The sequence below is a fragment of the Aythya ferina genome (assembly GCF_964211825.1).
Source record: "Aythya ferina genome assembly, chromosome: 1".
Lineage (NCBI taxonomy): Eukaryota > Metazoa > Chordata > Aves > Anseriformes > Anatidae > Aythya > Aythya ferina.
The window spans coordinates 166471300-166480498 of NC_140296.1; positions in this window are offsets into that span (position 1 = coordinate 166471300).

The window sequence follows — 9199 nt, forward strand, 5'->3', positions numbered from 1 at the left end:
AGGTTTGCAACCTTTAGACAACCAGGTCCTACGCTGGCTCTAGTCATTATTATTTTTGTTGATGAAGTGATCAAAAGGACCATCAATCCTAATCTGTAACAAAACCCATTGTAAGGAAGGCCAGAATATATCTGCTAATATTTCTTCCTTACTATGTTGAATGAGAACAGGTGGCTCCTTCACAACCCTCCTGAACATCTTTAAATTTCTCATTTGTACTGAACTTTTAAAAAAGAATAAAATAAAAACAAAACTAACTGGGAAAAAAAAAAAAAAAAAAAAAAAGAAAGAAAAAAAAAAAAGAAAAAAAAAGAAAAAAAAAAAAAGAGCAAAATCAGTAATTGACTTTTCTGGAAATCATTCTGATTCCTTAGTGAGTGAGAAGGGTAAAGTAAAAAAAATAAATAAATAAATAAAAATAAGCTGGATTATTAACAAATTTTACCAAGCAATGAAAGTAAGCCCTGAGCTTATATTTAGCCATTCTTGGTATTCAGCCAAAACAAATAGCAGTGGCTCTCGTTCAAGGTTTGGTGCCAGTTCTCCAGGTGAGATAACTGCATTCTTTCTCAATAGTATGGGCAGCACCAGCAAAATCAGTTCTTGTCATGCCATCTAAAAAGACAGCCACCGCACTGAGCCTAATTATTTGCATTCCCAGCTACCTAGGGCACATCAGGAGAACGCTGGATATGTTGAATAAGCAATTCACTCAAAGCTTGTGCCGAAAATGAGTGGCTTTTCAAAGCTATGTGATTGACTACCTGTTTTTCGCAGCTTTCTAGCCATTCAAGAAGAAAACAGTGCTGTTATCTATTTTAAGCACTATGTCATTTCAGACAATTGCAAACTATGTTAGCAAGCCACAGCGCAGGCATATTCAGAGGTTTCAAACAATTACTGGAGGCCACAGAGCTTTGATAATTATTTTCACTTTTCACCTGCTCAACCAGAGTAGCTGAAAGAGATTAATTTCATGCTATAACTGAACTCCCAAAGGAACCAGCAGCCTCTGATTGCACACACTGCAGCTCAAACACAGCAGCTCATTCATACGCTGCAGAGGGCTTTGGGGAACAAGAGCAGCACTGCCGCATAAATACGCAATTCACACCTGCAAATTAAATGGTAGCATTAGCACACTTGGAGATAAATCCTATAGCTGGATACCACAGCAGACCTCTCATTTGTTCATTTTTGCTGTTTCAATGGGCAGCTTAATGTAAAGAAAACTTTGATACCGAGTCAGGCAGCATATCTCAAAGGGAAGTACCTTCCACGCTGCATAAGGACACTGTGGGACCTGTCACTGCAGAGCACGGAGGTGGCCAGAAGGGACTTCAAGGGGCTGCTCAATATGACAGCCCAAATGCATCTGCCATCTCAGGAAGTTCCCTAAGGTGTTGTACCTGGGATGAATAATAATAATCAGGGAAAGGAGTGCTTTCTGTGCGTTATGATTTCATACACTTTCCTTTTCATACACTTTCTGTAGGGCACTGTTTGCCCCACTGTGTGGGGTGCAGAATACTAGGCAGGGCAGACTTTTGCCTCTCTATAATGTGGCCAATGTGTTCTCCTGCACTCATAAGCAATAACCATAGTGACTGGGCAAGAGCCATGAATTCACGGATGCTGTTAGTATTGCTCAAGATAACCTCCCTGCACCTGGTATCCTTCCTGAAACTGGCTTTGTGTCATACATTTTGTGTCGTACAGTCTTTAATAAAAGGGGTATCAAGTGTGCATACACACTTGAATTCCACCCAACTGGCCTGACCAAACCCCACCCAAGTGACTTCATTTTCTGTCCTTCCTCCTATTACTTGCTGTCTCCAACACATTTTAAAATTCTTGAGAAACAGATGGTGAAACCTGTGGCTACACTGATCTTTGAAATATACATGTAAAATGCATGAACTGTATTAGTAAGAATTTGGGGTTTCTAAGAATATATAAGCTACTGAGAAATCTTGATTTAGTAAATCATCTGCAAATAAATAAATGTAATGATTAATTGCCACTGCAGCCTCAATAAAGAGGAACTCTATTATCGTACTGCAGCAAATCCAGCAGCAAGATGAAGAAATTCAGGAGCCAATACACTTTTCCATCCTCTCCCGCAAGCAGTCCACAGATTACACTTGTTGAGACTTTGTTCACATCAATATCACTAAGATTTTATGGTGCATGACTTCATGGTTCAGTTTAAAAGCATACAAATCACGTATCAAGATACTCATAATTTTGTTTACATTAAGTAACGAAATCCCTTTTTATAACTTCAGGTAAACCCCTATTTTATCATACTCAGGTAGCAGTGCACAAATCTTTGTTTTACTGCATATGATGAACTGTTGTGAATGATTCTGTATGATTTTGTATTTAAATGTACTTTTTATCAAATCATCCTGTTATCCCTTAATGCCTGAACAAAATGTTTCCCTGCCACGGGCAGCTGAATGCAACCGAAAGCAGTTTGTTGAATGCAGGCATGTTTCAAGTATCTGGACATATGCCAGTGTTATATTTCAGACAAGGCAATATTATCTGTGCTTCCAAAAGAAGCATTGTTTGTATTTTACTACAAGAAAACTGGAGAGGGACTCTTTACAAGGGAGTGTAGTGACAGGACAAGGTGTAACAGCCTTAAGCTAGAAAGCATAGATTTAGATTAGACATTAGGAAGAAATTCTTCACTATGAGAGTGGTGAGGCACTGGCAGGTTGCCCAGAGCAGCTGTGGATGTCCCATCCCTGGAGGTGCTCAAGGCCAGGCTGTATGGGGCTTTGGGCAACCTGGTCTGGTGTGAGGTGTCCCTGCCCATGGCAGGGGGTTGGAATTTGGTGATCTTTAAGGTCCCTTCCAAACCAAAGCAGTCTTTGATTCCATGAGTTTCTTTATAGTAAAGCATTGCTCAAAACACACTCTGAATGCTCTATCAGAAAGTCTTCACCCCATTTGTTTCATATGGCCTACATCAGGTTTAAGCACTTGGCTGTTAAGTTACAAAATTTTGAAAATTTAATTAATATTAAATTAGGCTCATATCCACTCACTTCCATTGTGATTGAGCTGTTGTAGAAAGTCAGGTCCTAAAATGCACCAAGCTCCTAGCAGTTCCTCAGTTGATTTCTGAGGCTTGTAGGGCATGTCTGGAACAACAGACAAAAGATACTCATTTTTTTATTTAAAAGAAACTCACAGCTGTACTCTGCGGTGGCATTTTAAAGTCCATTAGGGTAGGATTCTGGTGTTATTCTATGGCATTGGTTGGCCTCTGCCAAATTATCCACATTCATACATCAGAGAAGGAGGAAAATATTACTCTTGGCTTACAAACATCAGAGAAACTGAGGTGTATTTAGAACAATCTTTAAGACAGATTTTGCAATATAATATAGCCTGCAAAGCTTAGACAATAACAATGTTATCCTGTTCTCTGGCCCTGACAGGACACATAGGTATTTTAGTTTATTCCACTTCCAAGAGCCTCCTTTCATATCAGGGAGGAAATTTCATTAAATCACAGCCTTCACGTGCCAACCATAAGTTTCAGTTGGCTTCTATTTTCCTTCAAGTGCATTGTAAGTATAATATTAAATCCTTACAAACACCGAGAGGGTCTGCTCCCATCAGGTGCTAAATGGCCTTCTCCCTTTCCAGGTCAAATAAGCCCTGGCTGTCCATCAGACAAAATGTTTAAGTGTTGCTTTCTTTTTGTGTCATTTGTTTTTAAGAATGCAGTTGTAGGGGACTTCAGATATATAGTCAGCTCTGCTCAGTTACTTATTGGCAATTTATCTGGACTGCAGACTAACCTCGCTGCAGGTGGAGACCCTTCCCGGGGAGGGGGGGGCTCTGTGCAGAACCAGCTCGGTGCTCGTTTATTACCCCAGGGACGGCACTGCATGAGTGCACCTGTACTGCTCCCCGCTGCAGTCTGGAAGCAATACTTATGTGGAAACAGTCCAGCTAGTAAATACTACTGCTCTGCCAGGTTGCAGTTAGTCACCTCAAGGCCACGGAGCTGCCTTTGCTCAGAACTGCAAGAAATAAAATATTGAAAAGGAAGAGAGGTACCGCTGTGTGTAGTATGTCGGATCTAGGGCAGGTCCAAGGAAACTGGGTGATGCCTTGGGGCAAACAGGAAGAGCTGGGGCGAGGAAGAAAGAAAAGTGCCAGGAAAGAAAAGTTTCAGCCCAGTATCCTCCCAGTTGACAGGACCCCCGCAGGTGAAGAAGTCGGGTGTGCTTCTTCCCCACCAAATTAATTTTCTGGGATTTGGTGGTCGCAACACAGAGACTTTTTTTGGCAACAGCTTTCTACTCTCAGAGGCTGAAGTCTGCCTAAGGTGCTCTTTCACTTCAAGTTTGGATCTGATGAATTCTTTATAAATATCCAAGAGCTTCCTTAGTCCTGCTGGTAGATGAGATTTTCCCTGATTTTGCATAATCAGAAGTGAGTTTCTTTATCTGTTTTGGTATCTGTGCCCTTTGGGGCTGGCACCAGACGGTTTTCTTTAAACATAGCACATGTGGAATATGAGGGACCGGTGGGAACTGCTCTCCTTCCTCTATCAGGTTGATGGGCAGTGAGTCCAGTGACAGTTTCACTGATGCGTGGTAGCTTACCAAAGCAGTAAGCTTTGAAGACACATTGAAAACAAACAGCCAAGTCTGCTATCTTCCCAGCAGGTGCAAAATTTGCAGACAAAAATTAAAAACTGATAAAATTTGCAGATGAGAAGAGCGGTCATACAGGAATACGGATGGTTTGATGAGAAGAGCCCTTTGCAAATGAAAAACCTCTGTACATACTCAAGTTATTCATTTAATAAGAGGAATGCAGGTCCCTTTGAATAGCTAGGGGGCTACAGAGCGCTGACTGCAAAAGATTGAGAGACCATAGGCGACAATCAATTATTAATGAGCTCCTGCTGCAGTGCCGGTATAAGCAGGGCTAGTGCAATCTCTGCATCAGAAGCAAGGGGCAGAGGTCTTTTTTTTCATCCCAGCTGAAACGCTGAATTTATCAAGTCCAAGAGCTTCAAAGGATGGTCAGTTGAAGAAATCAAGATATATACTTTGATTGATATATAGATTTTGTGTGACAATATGCTTTGTGAAAAATTAAGAACCCCCAAATAGAAGAAAATTACAAAGCTCTATATATGATTTAAATTGTCTTCTGCTGAAGGAGAACCTTCTTGCATGCAGTTTTCTACAGGAGTGCAGATCAGGAGTGGGCAATGATTTTACACCTGTATAAAATTTTGACGAGACCAGTACAGTAACATAATATAAAGCCTGGATATCTGTATTTTTAAAACATGTGTAGGAAAATTGGAGAAGTTGAACACAAAACAAACAAACAAACAAACAAAAACAGAAGTCATTTGAGAGCATTGGAAAATGGCTTTTAGTAAGAAATTAAAGCTCTTATTCTGAGCCTGTTAATATGAGTAAGAGGTGACTTGCTTATGTTTGCAGTATTCACAGGAAAAATGCAGTACTTAAAGGTCCTGCAGTTTTGGGGTAGAAAATCCTAACAGGGACCGATGGCTTGAAACTGAAATCAGATGAAATCCAATTAGTAACAAGAAGGAAGAAAAAATGATAGGGAGAATGAGATAATATTTAAACAAGTAATAGTAGAAATGATGAATTCACAGTCTTTTGTTTTCTTCAGATCAATACCACAGGCTTCTCTGGAACACAAGCTTTAGCCAAGCAGAAGTCAGTCCTTAGGATCAATACAAGGGTAATGAATGAAATTTAATAGCCTGCAACACCCAGGAGGTCAGACCAGATGATCTAATGGTCCCTCTGGATGTATAATCCAGGGACAATCATATAAGATCAAAGCATACAGGGCAGAGTAATGAAATGAGCCAGGAGTGTGCATGGCAGCCTTTTCCAGGAGTACTGTGCTAGAAAACTAAGTACAGATCTTTCTTTTTCCTTCCTGCCTGTCCATCTCTTGATTTGCTCCTCCATCAGTGGATATTTTGTGGATAGATTGCACCACCGACTGCAAATGTTCTTACAGAATTATATCAATAGGGTCATACTGGGACTTCTGTTATAACATTTATGATCATAATTTTCAGGTAAGAGCCTGTTTTTCAAACCCATATTTTCCATGTTTGGTCTCAAGAGAAATTTTAAAGTGATTGAGGGGGGACCATCGTCCTAGTTTTGGACTGAAATCAGGAGGAAAACCGTTCATCCGTAAGAAGATACTTGGCATTCTCTTTCACTGCTAATTCAAAAAGCCAAACTTTCAGGTGGCAGGTCCATGGAGGAAACTAGCACTGCCGAGCCATTTTGTACAATGAAATAGTAGCAAATGATCACTAGAGAGCAGTTTTGAATATTTACAGCACACAGTGCATCCTTCTTCGAGTTAAACTACTGACAGCTTTATGGTACAACAAATCTTCTTCTGTGAATTTTAGGCAGAAATGGTTGTGTATTGGTATGTTATTGATATTCCAAAGAAGAAACAAACAACTCTAGAATTTACTCAGTGATGACTGCAGCTGTGTGGGAGATGTGTGGTCTCACATCTAAATAGCCTCCTATACTCGGAGCTCCTCAGTCATCCTAGGGTCAGTCTAGAGCTAAGCAGAGGTACAGAGGCACTTTTCACTAAAGGTAATGTGGCAAGACAGAGGAAAGGGTTGCACTCTGTGATTTAGAAACCAGCTGAAACATAACCATAGCCCCTGATCTGTTAAATCAAAGGCTGTGCAGAGTAAAGATGCTACACCGTGCCCAGGGAGACAAGGCTTCAACCAACTATTACCGTGTCTTTCTGGTACCACCATGGAATGCTCCAGTAATTGTTTTAATAATTATTAAAACTGTTTTGCATTATGCACTAGTTCTTAGTTAAACAATTAAACACTGATTCCTTGTTCACTTCTTTTTGCTGAGAAGTTATCTACCTGAAACCCTAGTAAAGAAGGTTTATGCCATGGGATGTGAAGCAAACTATATTTCATTCAGAGTAGAGTAATGAAATTGTAATTGTACAAAGAGTTGACCATTAATAGTAATTTAATTTCAGTATCCAGTAATTGCTGGAGGTGTAATGCTACCTTTGTGAAATACTCATCTTTCTCTAAAAGCAGCAGCTGGAAGTGATTTTCAGGTGCAAGACTGATTAAAGAGATGCAAGCTACCTGCTTCCTTATGTGACCTTTGGCAGGTTACTTGGGATCAGACACATAAAAGGACCAAGACCTGGCCTGGCCAGTTGTCCGGATACCAGAAGGGATTTCTTATACCCACTGGAGTGCCTCCATACACTATCCACTAGGCAGATAGTTGCTACCTCCTGTAAATGGCCATCGCAACCCTCAACAAGACTGCACCTCAATTAGGCAATGGGAGTTGCTCAAGGTCACAGAACCATCTGGGTTGGAAAAGACCTTCAAGATTGTCAAGTCCAACCACCAACATGACCTACCCAGTCCCATCACTAAATAATCCATGTTCCCTAGTGCCACATCCACACCTCTCTCAAATATTTCCAGAGGTGGGGACTCCACCACTTCTGTGGGCAGCCTGACCCAATGTCTGACCAATCAGCATTGGACAGGAAAATAATTTTATAAATTGATGACCTTACTTCTTTCCCTAAATGTCCAGAATGGCTGATCCATTTAAAGGGATATCATTGAAGTATGTAAAAGATGGACTTTAGATATAATCCACAAACTAATCTGCCCCTCCTGTCAGAGCTGGGGCTCTGTGTCGCTGGGAACACAAACTTCAAAAGCACAAAACACCATAGCATGGTGTGAGAAGGGCCTTGACGTGTTCAAGTCCCACTCCCAGCTATGTTTCTGTACTTCAGTGATGGCTACAGACACCAATGTTCATAGGGTCGCTTCTAATGCGACCTTTCCTGGCTGCTTTTGAACGTCAGGCCACCACGGTGGTTGCCCATGCCCGGCGCAAGGGACAGCTGGATCCAAGGCGGCCCAAGGTCACTGCAGGCTGGCAGCTCCCCAGCTGATGTCTTCAGAACCATTTGCTATTCTGTGATAGAAAAGTTCTGTTAGATACTCTGACAGGATTTGTTTTTATCCATTTCTTCCACCAAGGGCATTGGAGTTCCCTCACCAAGAACTGGCACCTCCAATTGCACCTTGCATAAAATCCTGCATTTTTCAGGTCTGGAAAGAAACTGAATGAAATTAATAGGAGTGCTACTTCTTAATAATATTCATGTTGTATAGAAAAAACGCATATATTTGTCCATGTATCGTTCATACGAAATTGTAAATTAACAGGCAGGTTTTCTTGGTCCTGTCACAAAGTTATGTAAGCAGAGCATTACAGACAGGTACTTGTACTTAAATTTAGGAGTCTCATTTTTAACTCAGTCCTGCCAGGTCTATTACACGTTCTGTGTATATCAGATATAGAGATAGATTTCAAATCATCTTGGAGCATGATGTATGTGTGTACAGCTGCAATAATTAATCTTATCTGATAATCAGTGAGCTTCTTACAGCTGCTAGAGGCAGAAAAGGAAATGTAGTGTCATAGCTTTGTTCTAACTCATATGTTAACCAGCTACGGTTTGCATTTTACTGACAGGGGACATTTGGGTGTTTATTTCACTGAAGAAGTAATTAGATTGAAGTTGAACCTGGGAAGAAGGTGGGGCGGGGGAATGTGGCTTTAGTTCGCTTTTAGTTCTCCTGGCCCTGCTCTGTTAGTAACTGGCAATAAACAACATTAATCTTCCCTAGGTGTTGTGTATTTTGTCCATGACGGTCACTGGCGAGGGGTCTCCCTGTGTCCTTGCCTCCATCCTCCTCCCTACTCTGCCAGGGAGAAAGCAGCAGGGTGGGCACCGGCCCACCAATTTCCATGCCCAAATCACTGTAAAGACTTGCAGAGAGCCTTAGCAGCCTATATTCAGAGACATCCTGAATCTCGGGCAGAAACCTGGTGATGAGTGCCGACGGGAAGCCCCGGCTCCCCGTCCCGCAGTGCTGCAGGCCGGGCACACCTCGAGGCGCGCTGCACTGCCCGCACAGCCCATTGCTGATGCTGACCCGCTACAGAAACACAGTACAGCATTTCAGCAAGTGCCTTCCTAAGGTCTTAAATAACTGCAAACTTAAATAACTGCGGCTGTGAACGCAGCCAGACCAGCCAACCCTGCATGGTCACTG